Source organism: Prionailurus viverrinus, chromosome B4 (genome assembly GCF_022837055.1).
Source record: "Prionailurus viverrinus isolate Anna chromosome B4, UM_Priviv_1.0, whole genome shotgun sequence".
In the NCBI taxonomy this organism is placed as follows: domain Eukaryota; kingdom Metazoa; phylum Chordata; class Mammalia; order Carnivora; family Felidae; genus Prionailurus; species Prionailurus viverrinus.
In genome coordinates, this window is record NC_062567.1 from 57683380 (window position 1) to 57707210 (window position 23831).

Below are 23831 nucleotides of genomic sequence, written 5' to 3' on the forward strand. Positions count from 1 at the left end.
CATGCGAGTTTGAAAAACATCTTAAGGCTTAATGTTTTTCATTCTCAGATATATGTGTTCACAGGACTACCTGACAAAGTAATTTAGTGTAGCTTTTTTCAAACAGTAACATACTACATGGGACTGAAACCTAAGAGATTGTTTCTTAAATATGACCTAACTTTGAGACAGAAGAATTTATGCAAATTAATGTATACATCCACGGTGGTTCTCCAAATGTGGTCCCAGATAAGTAACAGCAGCATCACCTGGAAGCTTGTCAGAAATGCAAATTCTTGGGGGCAGCTGGCTGGTTCAGTCGGTTAAGTGTCCCACTCTTGATTTTGCTCACTTCATGATCTCATGGTTTGTGAGTTCTAGCCCTGCTGTCGAACTCAGCACTGACAGTGTGGAGCCTGCTTGGGATTCTCTGTCTCCCTCTCCCTACCCCCCTTCTGCTCTCTCTCTCAAAATAAGTAAGTAAACAAACATTAAATATTTGCATTTTGGACCTCACCCTAGGTCTGATTCAGAAACTCTGGAAATGGGGCGCCTGGGTGGCGCAGTCGGTTAAGCGTTCGACTTCAGCCAGGTCACGATCTCGCGGTCCGTGAGTTCGAGCCCCACGTCAGGTTCTGGGCTGATGGCTCGGAGCCTGTTTCCAATTCTGTGTCTCCCTCTCTCTCTGCCCCTCCCCCGTTCATGCTCTGTCTCTCTCTGTCCCAAAAATAAATAAACGTTGGAAAAAAAAAATTAAAAAATTAAAAAAAACAAAAAACAGAAACTCTGGGAATGGATCCCTGTAAGCTGTGTCTTAACAAATCCTCCAGGTGATTCTGATACACACAGGTTTGAGAACTGTTGCTCTCATTTTTTTTTAAACATTTTTTATTTTATTTTTGAGACAGAGAGAGACAGAGCATGAACGGGGGAGGGGCAGAGAGAGAGGGAGACACAGAATCTGAAGCAGGCTCCAGACTCTGAGCCGTCAGCACAGAGCCCGACGCGGGGCTCGAACTCACGGACCGGGAGATCGTGACCTGAGCTGAAGTCGGCCGCTTAACCGACTGAGCCACCCAGGCGCCCCTGTTGCTCTCATTTTTGTCTGCTAGGAGTTTGGTCTCTTACCTAGACTCATTGAGGCTTCTCATTCTGTGTGATCTTGGTAATAATGGAATTTCCCCACATTTGAGGAGAACACAGAGACCATTTTCCAAATATAACCTCTAATGAGCAATCAGAAATGACCCTCCCTCTGTAGCAAAATAGAGTACAGAAGTTGTCTATGTATTTTTAGAACCCCAAAAGAATTTGCTAGCATTTTCAGGAAAACAAACCAACTACAAAAGATTCGTTATTCTTTGTCACTAGATCTAGACGATTGGTCTATAAATAACAAATTAAAAAATAACAGGATAACAGTGTATCTATGAAGTTGACTAATATCTGCGGCACTTTGAGAAAATAATGGAGCCATTCCCAAGCTATGAAAACAATCCCAACTCATATAAATAGAAAGAGGACATTTTAGGCAGTGGGGCTGCCTCCCTGGTAAATAAAAGGGCATCTTTGCTCTGGGGATTAGAGGGACATCCCACACCACGGGCAAGACTCAGTGGCTGAGCTTCTGTAGGAGGCTGTCTTGCTATGTGGTAGTGTCACCTGGTACCGGGGATCTGGTGGCTTGAAGTCTGTAGTCACAACCGCCACATTCCAAGTGGTTCCTGAAATCTACCCACCCTTTTATAGACCTTCACATTCACCTTCATAGCAGTATCATTGTGCTGAAAAAAGTGGGTTCATGGGGCGCCTGGGTGGCGCAGTCGGTTAAGCGTCCGACTTCAGCCAGGTCACGATCTCGCGGTCCATGAGTTCGAGCCCTGCGTCAGGCTCTGGGCTGCTGGCTCAGAGCCTGGACCCTGTTTCTACGTTTATTTATTTTTTGGGGGACAGAGAGAGACAGAGCATGAACGGAGGAGGGGCAGAGAGAGAGGGAGACACAGAATCAGAAACAGGCTCCAGGCTCTGAGCCACCAGCCCAGAGCCTGACGCGGGGCTCGAACTCATGGACCATGAGATCGTGACCTGGCTGAAGTTGGACGCTTAACCGACTGTACCACCCAGGCGCCCCTGGAGCCTGTTTCTGATTCTGTGTCTCCCTCTCTCTCGCTGCCCCCCCCCCATTCATTCTCTGTCTCTCTCTGTCCCAAAAATAAATAAATGTTGAAAAAAAAAATTAAAAAAAAAAAGTGGGTTCCCTAGCCAGTCAGGTCTTTAAAATCCTTGGAAATGTTTCCACTTTGAGGGACATTTCACAGTTCCCAGATTACAATGACATTCTCTAGAGCAGGGTTTCTCTACCTTGTCAGTATTGACATTTTGTGCCGGGTAATTTTTTTATGTGGGAGTCTATCACATACACTGTGGGATGTTTAGCAGAATCCCTGGCCCATACCCACTAGCTGTCAGTAGCGATTCTATTTTGGCAAAAATGTCTCCAGACATTGCCAAATGTCCTGAGGGGGAGGATGCATAATCTCTTCCACATCCCAAGTTGAGAACCGCTTCTGCTGAAAGCTATATTCTTTTTGCTAAAGGGGGTAGGAAAAAAAAAACCCTCCCTTTTTAAATTAAATTTTAAAAACATTTAATGTTTATTTTTGAGAGAGTAGAGAGAGTATGTGTGTGTTTGTGTGTGTGTGAGAGAGAGAGAGTGGGAGCAGATAGAGAGAGTGAGACAGAATCTGGAGCAGGCTCCAGGCTCTGAGCTGTCAGCAGAGTCCAGTGTGAGGCTCAAACCCACAAACCAGGAGATCATGACCTGAGCCGAAGTTGGATGCTTAACTGACTGAGCCACCCAAGCACCTTTATTCTATTTTTTAATCTTCATTAAAATGACCACTCCTCTGATCTCCCCTACCCAGTTTTTCCCTATTTATCCCCTCTCCTAATGCTTCCTTTACCCTTTCCTTCCCACACACAGAATCCTTACTCCCTTCCATACATAGTCTGGTCTTTTAAGGCTATCCTTCACTTACACTTTGCCAATGTTCTCAACTCCCTGGCCCTACTGCCTTTTGATCTCACTTAATTTCAGAAAATCCCAGTTCCGGATTAGTTCAGTTCTCTGACAACCCTAGGGTAAGAAGATTCTCGCACAGAGAGATGGGACACCAAGGCTTTTCTGTCTAAGAAGCAACTTTATTCATCATGCCAACACAGGCTCAGTGGGCTCATTCCCAAAAAACTGAGCCCCAAGCACAGTGGGGTGTAGCCTTTTATGCAACTTCTACTTCTTTGTCTCCCACATATGGTGACACATAGTCTGACTGGACACAGTTCAAGTTATAGAGTCGTGTCAGTTACACATACGTGTGTCAGAGTTGATTGGGTCACGTTGCCTTCTTTGTTCTGAGGAGGTCTCCACCACATTTCTTAGGGAGGCACTCTACCACACTAGTCCTACACCAGGGCGACCAGATATTGCTTGAGAAAACTGTAGGTCTGTATAAATTCATAGTCGTCCACCAATGAGCCTCAGTGAGGCAACACAAGGTTCTTGTTTCTCTTCACGTACTTCAAACTTTTCCATCCCCACTTTGAGTAGGGACTCTTAATACACAATTGGAAAGGGGTTCAATGTTAACAAAAAGTTTTTATTTGATTTGGTTCAGGGTTTCTTTTATTAATACTGCACTTTGAAGAATGGGAAAATGTGTGAGTGGAGGGGGAGTTTTTATGGAGAACTGTAAGGAGTGACCAAGCAGATCTATGTTTACCCTGCTGTGATGAGCTCCTTCCCCAGCCCTGACCATGAGGGGCACATTGAGGATAGATTTTTCAGGAGAGGAGAGAGGTAGATAAGAAAAAAAAATGGTGATGATGTCAAGGATAAGCTCCCTAGGGTTTTGTGAGTTCACTCTCTATTGAAAAATTTAAAACATAATAGATGTCAGGAAGGTGGTAAAGTAAGAGGATCCTGAGCTCACTTTCTTCCACAGACACAATGAGACTGATAACTGCATCTATACAACTAATCAAAAGATGGATATGAACCCTGGCAGACAGATCTTTCACAGCTACTTGTAGAGAGAAGGCCAGATGGAAAAGGAGAGGACGGGTAGAGTCACAGTTGGGAACCAATCCTTCAGCACAACCAACCACAAACAGAATGGACATCACCAGCAGAGAAAAAAGGATCAGAACCCACATCGGTACCCTTGGCACTGAGGATACACTCAGGGAAGATGAGTCCCCATAATACCTGGCCTTGAAAATCAATGAGGCTTAATTCGGAGGGCTTTGAAAATTAGGGGCTCAACTCTAGGAGAGCCAGAGGACAATAAGAAACCCAGTTCGTGCCCTTAAAGAGCCAACATACTAAATAACTCAGCCCAGGAGATAGCATAAAGCAGCATTTGAATAGCATCTGAGGTATATGTGAAGCAGATTTATTGGCTGATCTTAGTATGTGTGCTGAAGGGACAGGGATCTGCAGATTTCTCCAGGAACAAAAGTGATGGAGGGCACCATTTCTTTCCCCTCCTCTAGACTAGAGGCTGGATGTTTTGGGGAACCAGTGCTAACACTCTCCATCTACTGTGCTAGCACCACATGCAACACCCTGATATTCCCGTGCAGAACTGCCCACCTCTGCAAACATCCCTTCAAAGTGGCTCCTGTCCCACCACATCTGGAAGGCAGTCATGGCCTGGACAAATGCCACTCCAAAGTGATTGCTGCCCTGGGTGAGGGGGTGGGTGTGGGAGATAACCCCCCACAGCAGCATGCCTCCAATTCCTGTAACTAAGAGGTCTGCCTGCTCTCATTTTGGTGTGCCGGCAGCTGTGTCAGAGAGGCTAACTGCAGACAGATAAGTTGACTGCCTACACAACCCAACAATGAGCTAATGGCAGCCACAGCCAGATCTCTCAATAGCACAGGGAGCAAACTCTACCCCATGTATTCACAGCAGGTAAGCCAGGTCACTCACTGAGGCCACCTGGGCTAAAGGCATTCACAATTCAGCCACAATAGGAGGGCACATAAATCTCACATAGGGGAGACCCCTGGTGCACCTGATTCTGCTGACCAGGGGATATTGTTCTACAGGGTACCACAAGACGTCTTAAACACAAAACCATTACATTCAAGACCAGGTGATGTAACTGACCCACCTAATATATACAAATGAACACAGAGAGTTAGACAAAATGAGACAGAAATATATCCCAAATGAAGGAACAAGACAAAAATCACAGTAAAAGAGCTAAATTAAATGGAAATAGGAAATAGAGCCGATTAAGAGTTCAAAGTAATGGCTATAAATATACTCACTGGACTTAAGAGTGAATTCGGAGCTAAAACAAATAAAATATTTAAAACACTGAACTAATGAATTCAGTAACTGTAAAGAATAATACACTAGAGGGAATCAACAGCAGATTAGAGGATGCAGAAGAATAGATCAGTGATCAGGGAGACAGGGTAATGGAAAGCAACCAAGCAAAACAGTAATAATAATAATAATAATAATAATAATAAATAATGATTTTATTATAAGTGAGAAAAGGTTAAAGGAACTCTGCAACATCATCAAGCCTAATAGCATTGCATAATAGGCATCCCAAAAGGTGGCAAAAAAAAAAAAAAAAGAGGGGATAAAACTCATTTGAAGAAATAGCTGAAAACTTTCTTTATCTGAGGAAGGAAACAGACATACAGGTCCAGAAACCACAGAGAGCCCCAAACAAGATGAACCCAAGGAGGTCCACCCCATGACACATAATTAAAATGGCAAAAAGTAGTGGTTAAGAGAAACTCTTTAAAGAGGCAAGGTAAAAGGCAACAGTTACATACAAGAGAAACCCCATAAATCTATCAGCTGATTTCTCAAAAGAAAGTTTGCAGAATAGAAGGAAGTGGCATGATGTATTCAAAGTGTTTAAAGGGAAAAAAAGCCTACAACCAAGAACACTATCTGGGAAAGTTATCATTCAGAATTGAAGGAGAGATAAGAAATTTCTTGGACAAAAGTTAAAGGAGTTCATCACCACTAAATCAGTCTTAAAAGAAAAATTAAAGAATTCTCTAAATGAAAAAAGGTCATAACTAGAACAAATTACTAAAGGAAAACATTTTAGAAGTAAAAGCAAACATAGTCAAAGTGGAAGATTAACCACTTATGAAGCCAGTATGGAGGTTAAAACTTAAGAGTAGTAAAAACCAACTATATCCACAAAAATTAGTCCAGGGATACACAAAATAGTAAGATTAAAATATGGGGCATCTGGGTGGCTCAGTTGGTTAAGTGTCTGACTCTTCAGTTCAGGTCATGATCTCATGATTTGTGAATGTGAGCCCCGCATCAGGGCTGTGCAGAGCCGGCTTGGGATTCTCTCTGTCCCATGCATTCTCTGTCTCTCAAAATAAACTTTTTCACACAAAAAGATGGAAAATGGGGCATCTGGGTGGCTCAATCGTTTCAGCATCTAACTCTTGATCTTTGCTCAGGTCATGATCTCACGGTTTGTGGGTTCAAACCCCCATGGGGGGGGGGGACACCTGGGTGGCTCAGTTGTTTGTGTCCAACTCTTGATTTTGGCTCAGGTCATGATCTCACAGTTCATGGGTTCGAGCCCTGCATTGGACTCAATGTTGACAGTGCAGACCTGCTTGGGATTCTCTTTCTCTCCCTCTCTCTCTGCCCCTCCCCCACTCATCTTCTGTCTCTCTCTCTGTCTCTCTCTCTGTCTCTCTCTCTGTCTCTCTCTCAAAATAATAAACATTAAAAATATCTTTAAATAATCACTTTAATAAGTGTACAAAATGCTCCAATCAAAAGACATAGGCTGACTGAATGTATAAAAAACAAAACCCATCTATACACTGCTCTAAGAGACTGACTCCCTTCAGACTTAAAGACAAACAGATTCAAAGTGAAAGGATGGAAATGCCTTGGAATGGATGATGCCAATGGAAGCAAAGACACAAACAAAACATCAGAAAGGTGGAGTAGCAATAGTTATATCAGACAAAGTACACTTTGAAATAAACACAGAAGATAACAGAGTAGGCTGATCACCTCCTCCCATGGATACACCTAGAAAACACCCCCAGCACTGTCACGAATTCAGAAAATGATCCAAAGATTGGCAGAACAGACTCTCCACAGCTAATAGTAGAGAAGAGGCCACACTGAAAATGGTTAAGACTGTAGGGACACAATAGGAAACCAAATAAACACATGAGACTGTCCCCCGGAGGGAGGGGCACCAAGAAAGCATGGAAAAGAGAAGAGAGGACACCCCACCCCAGACCCTTAGGTATGGGGACTCACACTGGGAAGACCAATCTCCATAATATTTGGCTTTGAAGACAAGAGAGACTGACAACTTGAAAAATCAGTGGGACTAGCTCTGGGAAGCAGGGGGAGCCATAGGAAACAGAGTCCCACCCTCAAAGGGCCAGCACAATAAAGAGCCCTGCTGAGATACAGCATAAAAACAGCAATTAAAAAAAAATGCCTGAGGGATATGGGAAGAAGATTTGTTTACTAATCTCAGAAGTATGCTGGAGGGCCAGGGATATTAGGAGACTTCTCCAAAAGCCAGCCAGCACCATTCCCTCCTCACTCCCCAGATTAGATACACAGATACCTGCAGGAACCAGTGTATCACAAACACTCTTCACCTAACTTGCTGACAGCATGCCCTGCCTCCACGCCTTTCTGTGGACTCATCTCATCCATCCTAGCCTGGGCAGGAGTTCTCCCAGGTGGCTATAATTCCCTTCTTGCATCAGACCATCGGGGACCTCGCTGGCACTGTGAGCCTCACCCCTATGTTCTCTTGCAGATCTGCCCCTTCCAATACACACTTGGCAGGAATCCATCCAAAGTAGTACCACAAGCCTAACAGCATTCAAGCAGCCCCATCAGGAGACAGTACCACTCCAAAGAGACTCCTGACCCAGGGACAGGGAAAGATAACCACACACACCAGTCTCAATGTGACTCCAGCAGTGAGCTGGGGGCAAACATCAAGTGTTAGCAGGCCCTGCCCATCAATAAAAGATTCTCAAGGGACAACACAGGGAAAATGCCCTGCAGTTTGGTGCTGCTGCGTCTCTAGCAAACACCTGGTCTGACTCAACTCAAGCTCACAGGGGCCTCAGACTGGCCCACTAACAACACAGGGATCAAACCCTGCCTGCAACAGGCAAACAGAGCCATTGTAGACAACTGACCATAAGGCAAATATGGTTCAGCCACAATAGTAGGACACACATAAGACACACAGCAGACACCCCTGAAGGGCCAGATTCTGGTAAACTGGGCACGATGCATGGCACGGCACTACCAGACCTCTTCTTCATAAAGCCTCTACTTTCAATAACAGGAGACACAGCTGACTTTCCTAACACACAGAAACAGACACAGAGTTAGGCAAAATAAAGAGACAGAGGATTGTGTCTCAAATGAAAGAAGAGGGCAAAAATCACAGCAAGAGAATGAAACAGGGGCGCCTGGGTGGCTCAGTCGGTTAAGCGGCCAACTTCGGCTCAGGTCATGATCTCACGGTCCGTGAGTTCGAGCCCCTCGTCGGGCTCTGTGCAGACAGCTCAGAGCCTGGAGCCTGTTTCAGATTCTGTGTCTCCCTCTCTCTGACCCTCCCCCGTTCATGCTCTGTCTCTCTCTGTCTCAAAAATAAATAAATGTTAAAAAAAAAATTAAAAAAAAAAGAGAATGAAACAAAATGTAGGTAAGTAATATGCCTCGTAGAGGATTTAAAGTAATGTTCATAAAGATATTCACTGGACTGGAGAAGAAATGGAGCATCTTAAGGAGACTCTCACAAAAGATATAGAAAATAGAAATCTATCTTTCTCTGACTTATTTCATTACCATAATACACTTTAGTTCCATACACATTGCTGCAAATTGCAAGATTTCATTCTTTTTGATTGCTGAGTAATATTTCATTGTGTGTATAGAATGTATATATACACACATATATGTCTATAATATCTATATCTATATATATCTATAATATATAGATATTCTACACACACACACACACACACACACACACACACACACACAGCACACCTTCTTTATCCATTCCTCAGTTGATGAACATTTGGGCTCTTTCCATAATTTGTTGATAGTGCTGAAATGTTGGGGTACATGTACCCATTCAAATCAGCATTTTTGTATCCTTTGGGTAAATACCTAGTAGTGCAATTGCTGGGTCATAGGGTAGTTCTATTTTTAATTTTTTGAGGAAACTCCATACTGTTTTCCAGAGTGGCTGCACCAGCTTGCATTGCTACCAACAATGCAAAAGAGATCCTCTTTCTCTGCATCCTTGCCTCCACGTCTGCTGTTGCCTGAGTTGTTCATGTTAGCCATTCTGACAGGTATGAGGTGGTATCTCATTGTGGTTTTGATTTGTGTTCCCCCAATGATGAGTGATGTTGAGCATCTTTTCATGTGTCTTTTTGCCATCTGGAGGTCTCTTTTGGAAAAGCATCTATTTATGTCTTCTGCCCATTTCTTCACTGGATTATTTGTTGTTTGGGTGTTGAGTTTGATAAGTTCTTTATAGATTTTGGATACTAACCCTTTATCTGATAGGTCATTTGCAAATATCTTCTCCCATTCTGTCGGTTGCTTTTTAGTCCACAGCTAATATCATCTTTAATGTGGAAAAACTCAACTTTCTCTCTAAGGTCAGAAACAAGACAAGGATGTCCACGCTCACCATTTTATTTGACATAGTACTGGCCACAGAAATCAGAGAAGAGAAGGAAAGAGAGGCACCCAAATTGGTAAGGAAGAGGTAAAACTTTCATTGTTTGTAGATGACATGATACTATGTATAGAAAACCTGAAAGACTCCAATAAAACAATTCTAGAAATGATTAACAAATTTAGTAAAATTCCATGATACAAAATCAATATACATAATTCTGTTGCATTTCTATATGCCAATAATAAAGTAGTAGAGAAAAAAATTAAGAAAACAATCCCTTTGGAGAACTATCATGCTAATGGATGTCAAAAGAAAACCAGAGTAGCCATACTTATAACAAACTAGATTTTAAAACAAAGACTGTAAATAGAGATGAAGAAGATATCTTCATTAACGGGTCTGTCCACCAAGAAAATCTAACAATTATAAATATTTATGCCAACTTGGGAGTACCCAAACATATAAACCAATTAATAACAAACATAAAGAAACTCATTGATAATGATACAATAGTAGGGGACTTTAACACCCCACTCACAGCAATGGACAGATACTCTAAGCAGAAAATCAACAAGAAAACAATGGCTTTGAATGACATACTGGACCAGATGGACTTAACAGATATATTCAGAACATTTCATTATAAAGCAGCAGAATACACATTCTTCTCAAGTGCACAGGGAACATTCTGCAGAGTAGATCACATACTGGGTCACAAATCAGCTCTCAACAAATACAAAAAGATTGAGATGATACCATGCATATTTTCAGACCACAACGCTATGGAACTTGAAATCAACCAAAAGAAAAAGTTTGGAAAGACCGCAATACATGGAGGTTAAAGAACATCCTATTAAAGATGAAATGGGTTAACCAAGAAATTAAAAAGGAAATTAAAAAATACATGGCAGACTTCAAACTGTATTACAAAGCTGTAATCATCAAGACATATTGTCTGCACAAAAACAGACACATGGATCAATGGAACAGAATTGAGAACCCAGAAATGGACCCACAAATGTATGGCCAACCAATGTTCAACAAAGCAGGAAAAAATAGCCAATGGAATAGGGACGGTCTCTTCAGCAAGTGGTGCTGGGAAAACTGGACAGCAACATGCAGAAGAATGAACCTGGACCACTTTCTTACACCATACACAAAAATAAACTCAAAATGGATGAAAGACCTCAATGTAAGACAGAAAACCATCAAAATCCTAGAGGAGAAAGCAGGAAAAAACCTCTTTGACCTTGACCACAGCAACTTCTTACTCAACACGTCTCTGGAGGCAAGGAAAACAAAAGCAAAAATGAACTATTGGGACCTCATCAAAATAAAAAGCTTCTGCACAGTGAAGGAAACAATCAGAAAAACTAAAAGGCAACCAATGGAATGGGAGAAGATATTTGCAAACGATATATCAGATAAAGGGTTAGTATCCAAAATCTATAAAGAACTTATCAAACTCAACACCCAAAAAACAAATAATCCAGTGAAGAAATGGGCAAAAGACATGAATAGACACTTCTCCAAAGAAGACATCCAGATGGCCAACTGATACATGAAAAAATGCTCAACATCACTCATCATCAGGAAAATACAAGTCAAACCCACAATGAGATACCACCTCACACCTGTCAGAATGGCTAACATGAACAACTCAGGCAACAACAGATGTGGAGGCAAGGATGCAGAGAAAGAGCATCTCTTTTGCATTGCTGGGGGGAATGGAAACTGGTGCAGTCACTCCACAGTATGGAGGTTCCTCAAAAAGTTAAAAATAGAACTACCCTATGACCCAGCAATTGCACTACTAGGTATTTATCCAAGGGATACAGGTATGTTGCTTCAAAGGGACACATGCACCCCTATGTTTATAGCAGCACTATCAACAACAGCCAAAGAATGGAAAGAGCCCAAATGTCCATCGATGAGTGAATGGATAAAGGAGATGTGGTATGTGTGTATACACACACACACACACACACACACACACACACATACACACACACACACACAAAATGGAGTATTACTTGGCAGTCAAAAACAATGAAATCTTGCCATTTGCAACTACATGGATGGAACTAGAGGGTATTATGCTAAGTGAAATTAGTCAGAGAAAGAAATATCATATGACTTCACTCATATGAGGACTTTAAGACACAGAAGAGATGAACACAGGGAAGGGAAGCAAAAATAATATAAAAACAGGAGATGGACAAAAACATAAGACTCTTCAATATGGAGAACAAACAGAGGGTTACTGGAGGGGTTGTGGAAGAGGAGATGGGCTAAATGGGTAATGGGCATTAAGGAATCTACTCCTGAAATCGTTTTTGCACTATATGCTAGCTAACTTGGAAGTAAATTAAAAAAAGAAAAGACAGCAAAGACAGTCATAAGAGGGAAGTATATAACAATCCAGGCCCTCCAAAAGAAGGAAGAAAGATCTTAAATACACAACCTACCCTTATACCTAAAAAATCTGGAAAAATAACAGCAAATAAAGAGCAAAAACAGAAGGGAAATAGGAAATAATAAAGATTAGAGCAGAAATCGATGATATTGAAATTTGAAAAAAGTAGAACAGATAGACAAAATGGAGCTGGTTCTTTGAAAGGATTATAAAAATTGATAAACTTCTAGCCAGACTTATCAAAAAGACAAAGGAGAGGACCCAAATAAATAAAATCACAAAAGAAAGAGGAGTGATCACAACCAACACCGCAGAAATACAATTATAAGAGAATATTATGAGCAATTATATGCCAACAAGTTGGGCAGTCTGGAAGAAATGGATAAATTCCTAGAAATATATAAACTACCAAAACTGAAACAGGAAGAAATACAAAATTTGAGCAGACCCATAACCAGTAAAGAGATTGAGTAAGTAAAAAAATCTCCCAACAAACAAGAGTCCTGTGCCAGATAGCTTGCCAGGGGAATTCTACCAGTCATTTAAGGAAGAGTTAATACCTATTCTTCTCTAACCATTTCAAAACATAGAATTTGAAGGAAAATTTCCAAGCTCATTCTATGAAGCCAGCATTACCCTAATTTCAAAACCAGACAAAGACCCCACTAAAAAGGAGAATTATAGACCAATTTCCCCAATGAATATGGATGCAAGAATTCTCAAGAAGATACTAGTAAGTGAAATCCAACAATACATTAAAAGAAATATTCACCATGGTGAAGTGGGATTTATCACTGCACTTCAGGGCTGGTTCAATATCCACAAATCAATCAACATGACACACCACATTAACAAAAGGATAAGAACCACATGATTCTGTCAATAGATGCAGAAAAAGCATTTGACATAATACAGCATCCTTTTTTTGATAAAAATCCTCAAGAAAGTATGGCTAGAAGGAAAATACCTTAACATCATAAAGGTCATATATGAATGACTCACAAATATCATCGCAACAGGGGAAAAACTAAGCTTTCCCCCTAAGGTCAGGAACAGGATCAGGATGTCCACTGTTACCATTGTTGTTCAACATAGTACTGGAAGTCCTGCCTCAGCAAAAGACAACAAAAGAAATAAAAGCCCTCCAAATTGGCAAGGAAGAAGTCAAACTTTCACTCTTCACAGACACATGATACTCTATGTAGAAAACCCCTCCAAAGAAAACTCCACAAAAAAACTGCTAGAACTGATACATGAATTCATCGAAGTTGTAGGACATAAAATCAATGTACAGAAATTGGTTGCATTTCTATACACCAATAATGAAGTAGCAGAAGGAGAAATCAAGGAATCTATCCCATCTGCAATTGCACAAAAACCCATAAGATACATAGGAATAAACCTAACCCAAGAGGCAAAAGATCTGTGCACTGAAAACTATGAAATGCTTATGCAAGAAATTGAAGAGGACACAAAGAAATAGAAAAACATTTCATGCTCATGGATTGGAAAAACAAGTATTGTTAAAATGTTGATACTACCCAAAGCACTCTACACATTCAATGCAATTCCTATAAAAAACAAAAAACAAAAAACAAACAAACAAAAACCACCAGTTCTTCACAGCACTGGAACAGACAATTCTAAAATTTGTTTGGAATCATAAAAGACCCCAAACAGCCAAAGTAATGTTGAAAAAGAAAACCAAAGCTGGAGGCATCACAATTCTGGACTTTAAGCTGTATTACAAAGCTGTAATCATCAAGACATATTGTCTGCACAAAAACAGACACATAGATCAATGGAACAGAATTGAGAACCCAGAAATGGACCCACAAATGTATGGCCAACCAATGTTTGACAAAGCAGGAAAAATATCCAATGGAAGAAAGTCTCTTCAACATTGGTTTTGGGAAAACTGGATGGTCACATACAGAAGAACGAACTTGGACCACTTTCTTATACCATACATAAAAATAAATTCAAAATGGATGAAAGACCTCAATGTGAGACAGGAAACCATCAAAGTCCTACAGGAGAAAACAGGCAGCAACCTCTTTGACCTTGGCTGGAGCAATGTCTTACTAGACAGGTCTCTGGAGGCAAGGGAAACAAGCAAAAATGAACTATTGGGACTTCATCAAGATTAATAGATTTTGCACAGTGAAGGAAACAATCAACAAAACTGACGGGCAACTGACAAAATGGGAAAAGATATTTGCAATGACCTATCAGATAAAGGGTTAGTATCCAAAATCTATAAAGAACTTATTAAACTGAACACCCAAAAAACAAGTAATCCAGTGAAGAAATGGGCAGAAGACATAAATAGATGCTTTTCCAAAAGAGACCTCCAGATGGCAAAAAGACACATGAAAAGATGCTCAACATCACTCATCATTAGGGAAACAGAAAACCACAATGAGATACCATCTCACACCTGTCAAATGGCTAACATGAACAACTCAGGAAACAATAGATGATATCTAGGACACGGAGAAAGGGGAGCCCTTTTGCACTGCTGGTGGGAATGCAAACTGGTGCAGTCACTCTGGAAAACAGTATGGAGTTTCCTCAAAAAATTAAAAATAGAACTACCCTATGACCCAGCAACTGCACTACTAGGTATTTACCCAAAGGATACAAAAATGCTGATTTGAAGGGGCATATGTACCCCAATGTTTATAGCAGTGCTTTCAACAATAGCCAAATTATGGAAAGAGCCCAAATGTTCATCAACTGGTGAATGGATAAAGAAGATGTGGTATATAGATACAATGGAATTTTACTCAGCGATCAAAAAGAATGAAATCTTGCCACTTGCAATAACGTGGATGGAACTAGAGTGTATTATGTTAGGTGAAATAAGTCAGCCAGAGAAAGACAAATATCATATGATTTCACTCATGTGAAATTTAAGAAACAAGCCAGATGAACATAGGGGATGGGAAGCAATAATATGATAGAAACAGAGAGGCAGGCAAACCAGAAAAGATTTTTCAATACAGAGAACACACTGAGGGTTGATGGAGGGGTGTTAGGTGGGGAGATGGGCTAAATGGGTAATAGACATTAAGGAGGGCGCTCGTTGGGATGAGCACTGGGTGTTACATGTGAGTGATGAATCACTAAATTCTATTCCTGAAATCATTATTATGCTATATGTTAACTAACTTGAATTTAAATTTTTTAAAAAAGTGAAACCCATAATAACAGAGTAGAATGGTCATTACTAGGGGCTGAGCGGTGGGGGTAAAAGGGAAATGTTCTTCAAAAGGTATAAACTGTCCGTTAAGAATAAGTTCTGGAGAACCAATGTACAATTTGGTAATTATAGTTCATAATGTACTGTATGCTTGAAATTTGCTGAGATAGTAGATCTCAAGTTCTCATCACACACACACACACACACACACACACACACACACACACCGGTAACAATGCAGATGATTGATCTATTATTTAGCCTGGTTATGATAATCACTTCACAATGTATACATATATATCAAAACACTATACACCTTAAATATACGAAATTTTGTCAATCAACTAAACTAGAAATAAAATAAATGTGAATATACTAAAAACAAAAACAAACCAAACACTGAATCAGTTGAGCAATGATAACATGTGTAATTTACATTTTATTTTAACCTAAAAAGTATGCCTCCACTTCTTAGTGCTTGGAGTTAGGACCACAGCATTTTTGAGGGGGTCCATTAATTGGAGTTCTGCAGAAATCACACCAACAATTTATCATTTGTGTTGTCCAATTTGAATTTCTGCAGGTGAAGCAATAGGAGTGCAAAATCCTACTAGGCTTTTTTAATCCAAATGTTTACAGTTGTATTACCCACACCTACTTTAACAATGAAAAGTGCAAGGTGCCTGGGTGGCTCAGTCAGTTGCATGTCCAACTCTTGGTTTCAGCTCAGGTCATGATTTTATGGCTTAATGAGTTTGAGTCTTGCATCGGGCTCTGTGCTAATGGGCTCGGAGCCTGCTTGGGATGCTCTCTCTGCCTGTCCCCTTCTGTTGTCTCAGTCTCTCTCTAAACTAAATAAACTTTTTTAAAAAGTGCAATTCACCATTTTAAGATTTTTTCCAAAGCTTAGTTTTCATAAAAGCACTTTATTTTAAACTCTTATTCCATCATTTTACATTACTCAATACAATGAGTACAACCAGAATGAACAGGTCACAAAAGGGGGAGAAAAGTATTCCATAGGCAAGAGAATCTACGCGGGGCTCTTGCCACAATACCACTTCCTTCCATCAAGCCTACCAGCTCTCCTGCATGCATAGCCATCCCTTCCACCCTCCTTCCTGTCAGAACGGAAGGGGACTCCTCTCCTTGAACATAGTCCTTCTCCTGGGTCCTGCATCTGTTCTCCCAACACCTCAGGTACTTCTGCCTATATCCTATTTTCAACATCTCCTTCTCTTCTACCTATTTTCTGGGATCTCATCCACTCCTAGAGCTTCCCTACCACTTAATTGTGAATGATTCTTAAACCCGTGATTCCATCCTGATATTTATTTTTTTTTAACGTTTATTTATTTTTGAGAGAGAGAGAGAGAGAGAGAGAGAGAGCAAGCTGGGGAGGGACAGAGAGAGAGAGAGGGAGAGAGAGAGGGAGACACAGAATCTGTAGCAGGCTCCAGGTTCTGAGCTGTCAGCACAGAGCCTGATGCGGGGCTTGAACTCACAAACTGCAAGATCATGACCTGAGATGAAGTCCGCAGCTTAACTGACTGAGCCACCCAGGCGTCCCAATCCTGATCTTTCTCCTTATATCCAGAACTTTATGTTCAACAGCCTAATAATCAAAATATACCTATATATTCCAGAGAGACCTTAGTCTCTACATTTCCAAAATGTGATTCATCATTTTGCCCTTCCTCCCCAACCAGCTCTCCCTCCAGTGTCCCTACTTTCCTGCAGAGTATCAAGATTTACCCAGTGTCCAAGCCAGAAACCTATAAGATATCACTGATTCATCACTCCCCTAACTCTATACATCCAATCAACCACATCATTCATTTGATAAATATTCCTTGATGTGTATTAATTTGTTAGAGTTTGGAATTTCCTATTTAGTAAATAAAAATACAGGACATCTAATAAAATTTTAATTTCAGACAAACAATGAATAATTTTGTAGAGTAATTATAATCCACACACTATTTTTGACACACTGTTACTAAAAAATTATTTCCTGTTAATATGAAATTCAAATGTAACTGGGCATCCTACATTTTATCTGGCAATGTTATTGTAGGTTTTCAATTCCAATTATGCATTGGTTTAGGATACCAAAAAAAAAAAAAAAATCAAAAGCCATAATTGCAAAACTGATAAGTTGCGACACAAGCTATCTAGGCTCAATTTATTATAATTAAAACTAGTTCCTCAGGATCCACATAAGAGTGAAAACATATGGTATCTGTCTTTCTCTGTATGGCTTATTTCACTTAGCATCCTGAGAAACTTAACAGAAACCCATGGGGGAGGGGAAGGAAAAAAAAAAAAGAGTTTAGAGTGGGAGAGAGCCAAAGCATAAGAGACTCTTAAAAACTGAGAACAAACTGAGGGTTGATGGGGGTGGGAGGGAGGGAGGAGAGGGTACGTGATGGGCATTGAAGAGGGCACTGGGATGAGCACTGGGTGTTGTATGGAAACCAATGTGACAATAAATTTCACATATTAAAAAAAAAAAAAAACTAGTTCACACACACAAGTTCCAAGATAAGTATTTTAACAGTAACTCCGCAGGGACCCATGTGTCACAATAAGACTGCCTGCTATTCCAAAAGTGTCTTGCAAAGGCTTCCATAACAAAATACCATAGACCAGGTAGCTTAAATAATAGGAACTTATTTACTCACCATCCTAGAGGTTGGAAAGTCCGAGATGAAGGTGCTGGCATTTTTGGTTTCTGGTGAGAGCTCTCTTCTGACTTATAGAAGTCTGCCTTCTCCCTAAGTTCTCACATGTAGTGAGAAAAGAAATCTTGCAAGCCCTCTGGTGACTCTTCTTATAAGGGCGCTAATTTCATCACAAGGCCCCACCTTCATGACCTCATCTGAACCTAATTACCTCCTAAAGGCCCTCCCTCCAAATACCATCGCAATGAGGCTTAGGGCTCCAACGTATGAATTTAGGGGGACCCAATTCAGCTCACAAGGCAGAGCTTACCTAGTTTATAAATTGGCCTATCCCTGACCCAATGTCACTTACCAACTTTCATCCAGAAACTACCCTATGGCTAACCAGCATGCTCACCTGCCTGCTTTGAGACACTACTTGGATTCCATTAAGATGGTATACTCCTTTGCTCAACAAGGTTAATAAAATCTGATGTGGAGCTAAAACCACACCATCACCTTTCTGCTTCCTAATGGTAGCCTCTATCCCTTTTCCTACTTTTCTCCCTCTAATCTAACTGATCTCAAACATTACCACTCAAAGGTGATCCATCAGAGTCACCTAGGAGGGCTTGTTAAAACCCAAACTGCTGTGCCCATCCTCATAGTTCCTGATTCAGTAAATGTGGGACAGAGCTGGGGAATTTGCATTTCTAACAAGGTCCCAGGTGATACCAAGGACCACACTTTGAAAAGCTCTGCCTTAGAGATCCTCTTTAATTACCTGATGTGGGGACTGAGCATTGGTATTTTTCAAAGCTCTCAGGTGATTCTAACAAGCAACAGGATTGATTGAGAACACTGTTCTAATGCATTTTCCGGACTACAGCCAGTATGCTTTTTGGAAAGCCCAAATCTGAAAAAGGAACTCATCAGCTGAAAACTTTGAATGGCATCTCACTTGCCCTCAGGATTAGACATAGCTCCTCACCAAGTCTCACAGAGCCTGCATAATGTGCTTCCAGCTAGCTTGTTTGCTGTTGCCTCTAGTCCCATGTCGTGCTAGCTCACCATTTCATGCTCTACAATCCAGGTTTACTGGACTGATAACAGTTCCCTAAGTTGATCTTGTTCTTTTTCTCCATGGGTCTTTGCATGTTCTGGGGAAGTTCTCACCACCACACCTCTGCACCTGGCTAATTAATCTTTACTTTCTCTTTAGGGCTTTGCAATTAAGAAGTGTCATCCATGGACCAGCAGCATCCGCCTCTCCTGGGCACTTGTTAGAAACGCAGAACCACGGGCCTCACTCCAGACCTACTGAATCAGAACCTACATTTTAACAAGATCCCAGAGTGATTCATATTTACCTTAAAATTTGAGAAGCCCTGTTTTTTAAGCTCCTCTAGTCATATTTTCTCTGGACTGATGTTTCTGATCCCCAATGACTCAGGCAGGTGCCTCTCTCTGCGCTTGCACAGTAGCCTTCACTAGCGCCTAACACACTGCACCTGTGTGCACCACCTTCCACTGGCCCTTGAACTCTGGGGGGGCAGGACTGGATGTTTATTTATCTTTGTATTCTCTACGCTAGCACAAGACCTGGCACATAACAGATGCTCAAAAATAGTTGCTGATTAAATGCTTTTGTAAACAAGTAGAGAGTAAATCAGCTTTCGAGTTTAAAGAGATTAGGACTTAAATTCCTGCTTTGCTGCTCACTAGGTATAGAATTTGGACAAGTGACTCACCTCTCAGAACTTGTTAGCCCCTGGTTAAATGAGAGTAACACCGACTGTCCCACAAAGTTTTGTCAGGATTAACAATATAGTGGATGTAAACCCAGAAACAATGCCTGCCACGTCAGAATTGCACAAGATGTAGGAGTGCTTTTCTCCCTTAGTTCTCCCAAGTGGCTAGACTTTACTGAGTTTAGTAGAATCCTAATTGTTGGCATGGAAAAACTGGCTGTACTTGAATGTAATGCCATTTTTCTTCCTGTTTTTCCCCCCACTGCAAAAAAGCAGAAACAAATCAATAAAAGTGAGAATTGACCTGGAATCAATGTTTTTCTCTGCTTTGTGTCAGGAAGACAAAACTCAAATTTGGGCCACCAGACATGCTGGTCATTAAGGACCTACAAAAGGGATCCCAGCCAGGCTATGGGACCCTGGGATTAATTGTTTAGCCCTGTCTCCCCATCTCTATCCCCCAATATCCTAAAGAAAAGTAAATAAAGAAACTTTTTATAATGTGATTAGAGGTGGGGCAGCAAACAAATGACCTTTAGCAGAATGATCTGCTTTCGATATACTAACTAAAATTTGCACTGAGAAAAGTCTTACAGTCTTTTTTAAAATTTATTTTAAGAGAGAGAGAGCAAGCAGGGGAGAGACAGAGAGGCTCTGTCTGCAGGCTCTGCACCATCAGCATGGAGCCCTACGTAGGGCTAGAAGCCATGAACCGTGAGATCATGACCTGAGCTGAAACTAAGAGTCAAGCATTTAACCACTGAGCTACCCAGGTGCCCCAAGTGTTATAGTCTTTTTGATGATTCACCCTGAGGCCACTCTCACATCCTCCATCCTCATTCTCCAACCAACCACATGACTCCAATCCCCTCAGCTTCTGGCTCCCAAGCTTCTTCTAATAGTTGAACTAACAAGGACAGAGGAGTGAAATTATCAACACCAGAATCAAAGGGTTAAAAGAACAGAGGGAGTTTGAAAGAGGAGAAAGGGAAGGCAAGCAGGGGGACCTTTCTGTTGACTGGAGATTTGACAATATGTTGGCCGTAAAGTCACCCCAGATCTTGGCTATTCTACAGGTTTTATTTGGGTCAGAAAACTATTTCTTGACCTGAAGTCACATTCTCCTGAAGTGTTATGCTAGACTGGCTAACCTGAGGATGGTTTTTGTTATAGATCACCCTCCACTTCCACAAGAGCAGAATATAAAAGCTAGAGTGACTACATGTACCACAAATGTCTGAAAGATGTTTCTTTCACCTACTACATACGAACCAAATATTTTGCTCTGGTCTTTGCATAAACAACATTTGGATACACAAACATTTTTTATGCTTTAGTTATCTTTATGTGTGTGAGGGACAAAGTAATCCATCATCCGCTGCATACTTTTGAAAAATTAATGGGTAGAAACAACTTGACAAGCTTTCTTAACTGGAAAAGCTTCTCTGCAAAAAGTAAATTATTGAAATTAATTGTAAATAATACAGCGTAATGGTTAATTTTAGGTGTCATCTTGGCTAGCTATGGGGTGCCCTTAGCTAAACATTTCTGAGTGTCTCTATGAAGCATTTCTGGACAAAATTAGGATTTGGATTCATGTACTCAATAGATTGCCTTCTCCAATGCATGTGGGCATGAACCAATCCATTGAAGACCTGAAAAGAACAAAAAACGGAGGAAGGAGGAACTTGCCCCTTTTTTCTGCATCACTGTTTGAGCTAGACATTTCATCTCATCTTCTACCCATGGACTTGGATTTACACCATTAGTTCCTTCTGGTGCTCGGGTTTTTGCACTCAGACAGGCTTTTCTGGGTCTCCAGCAGATGGCAGATCTAGGATCTTCACATCCGAAGATTTATTATGAGGAATTGGCTCATGTGATTATGGAGGATGAGAAGACCCATGTCTGCAATCTACAAGCTGGAGACCCAAGGAAGCCAGTGGTGTAATTCAGTTTACGTAGGATAAGGTATATATATCCTATGGCTTCTGTTGTTCTGAAGATCCCTGACTTATACAACAGGAAACTTCTTGTCAAGACTGGATTAAAAGAATGACAGAAGGGAATAATGAGGCTCCTCTCCCTGCTCTGCCTTTCTGGAAACTTTTTATGCATAGAAGAAATTTTATTTAAAATGTATTGTGCCTTGATTGAGTTAAGCATAACTCTAGAGAGGATTTATGCAGACTTTGTTCTCATCTTGTACCTCAAAGGCAGGGGAAGGAGGGGTGTTAAAATCCCTGATATAAATCCATCAAGTAATCCACTAGTAACACAAATCTGTCTCACTCTCCTCTGTGCACATTGTAAACTCCATTTCTCTGGCTAAGTACCTCTATTACCCTATAGTAGAACCACAGGCTCTTAAAAATCAGTATTTTCCCTAAACTAAAAGAAAGGAATGATGCAGTTGGCTTACATGTCTGACTACCTGGATCTCACATCTCCAGGTAAGCCACTTCTACAGGATTTTTCAGACCAGCACATCTGGCTTCATGCTTTGCTGCCCACTTCTCTCTCTCACCTCTGTCTTTCCCTTTATCTGTCAGTTTTGGCTCCTAGCCCCTATAGACCAACTAAAACAGTCTCTTGAGGCAATCTTATCAAAGGCAGTGAGGAATGATTTCTGTGGACCTCGTGCAGGAACATAGTGTTCATCCAAGGTTCAGTTCTGTTCCTTTTAGCAGAGAAGTCTGTGGAGGTCAATTCCCCCTGGCAGCCTCAGCAGGTGCTGTCCCAAGGGTCACTTAGGCTCATGAACCTCTCTCTAGTCCTGATTCAGGCCTTATCACTTCCTCGAGTATGAGAAGTAGTCTATATCTTCAGTGTGGGCTGACGCACTCCACCCGACATCCCTGCTCCTGCAGACTGGGCTGGCTTGTCTGACTAGCACCACTGGACCTGACTTCTGTTTCCTCCGAAGCCCAGTTTTCACTGAAGTACTTGTATACTCATCATAAATGGATGTTGTCAATTAGCTGATACTTCTTACCTAAATAAGTTTGTTAGAATCTAACACTACACAGTCTAGCACTGGTACTTCAACAGAAATTGCCTGATGGATATGTGTGTCAATTCACCTTAATCTATACTCCCCACATCACCCCCAACCCCTTGGGAATCCATATTTATCCATGCTTATAAATTAGCATACTCAGGCTCTTATCCAGAGCCGTCACAGAGAGAACAGCACCGAATCTTTATCTAAGACTGGAACAGAGAATTCCTTAGTTCCTGAGGAGATATCAGAAATAATGTTTATTGGTGAAGGATGATTTCTGTAGTTGTTTAAAAATGGCATTTCAGGCAAATTAGACTGCTTTATAAAATAAAATAATGAAAATTATAAGCAAATATTAAGGTTAAATGGGCTAAATCTTTCTAGGTAGAGGTTTCTTGGTGTTTTTGTTATGCTGGCTTTAGAGAGTGAGTACCCCAGTGGTGTATCAGTGAAGGAGGTTATCTTCACAGAGAAAGAAGTGCTGTCCTGAATGATTCCTTGGGGGAATTAAAAGAGAAATTTTAGAACTGTTGTGAGACACTGGTATTTTCCAAGGAATTCTAGATTTTTATAAGCTTTATGAATTGCCAAATTGAGGCTCTCAATAATCTCTTCTCATGTGAATAATTGGAAGATACAAATACATGTCATTTATTACTAAAGATAGCTATTTACCATCTGCTCTTTCTTCTTCTTCCAGTATTTAAGATCACATTTGATTCCCATTATTTGTGGTAGTTATGTTCTATAAAGTCTTTGAGAACACTGCAAATTAGCAATTACTGAACGGTTTTCCTAGGGGAATAATAGGGTTAGGTTCCTGTGAGCCTCGGGTCACAACATTTTCATCAACCACTCAATACATAACTTTGTTTTATGTGTTATGTGTTTTGTGTTATGTGTTTCTATTTAAAGATACCATATTTAATGTATTTTGTTCATTCATTAATATTGAACCACCAGCCAAAGGCACTATAACTCATGCTAGAATGAAACTTCCATGTGCTTTCTCTGTAAAGCACATCACAGCCTCCTTGTGCAAAGGAACACCAGACCAC

The 23831-nt window shown here is 40.9% G+C and overlaps 1 pseudogene; it reads left to right on the forward strand.

Moving 5' to 3' along the window:
• The window catches only part of LOC125170586 (secreted frizzled-related protein 3-like), a 48210-nt pseudogene extending 26490 nt beyond the window's left edge, over positions 1-21720 (forward strand).
• The last annotated feature ends 2111 nt before the right edge of the window (positions 21721-23831 follow it).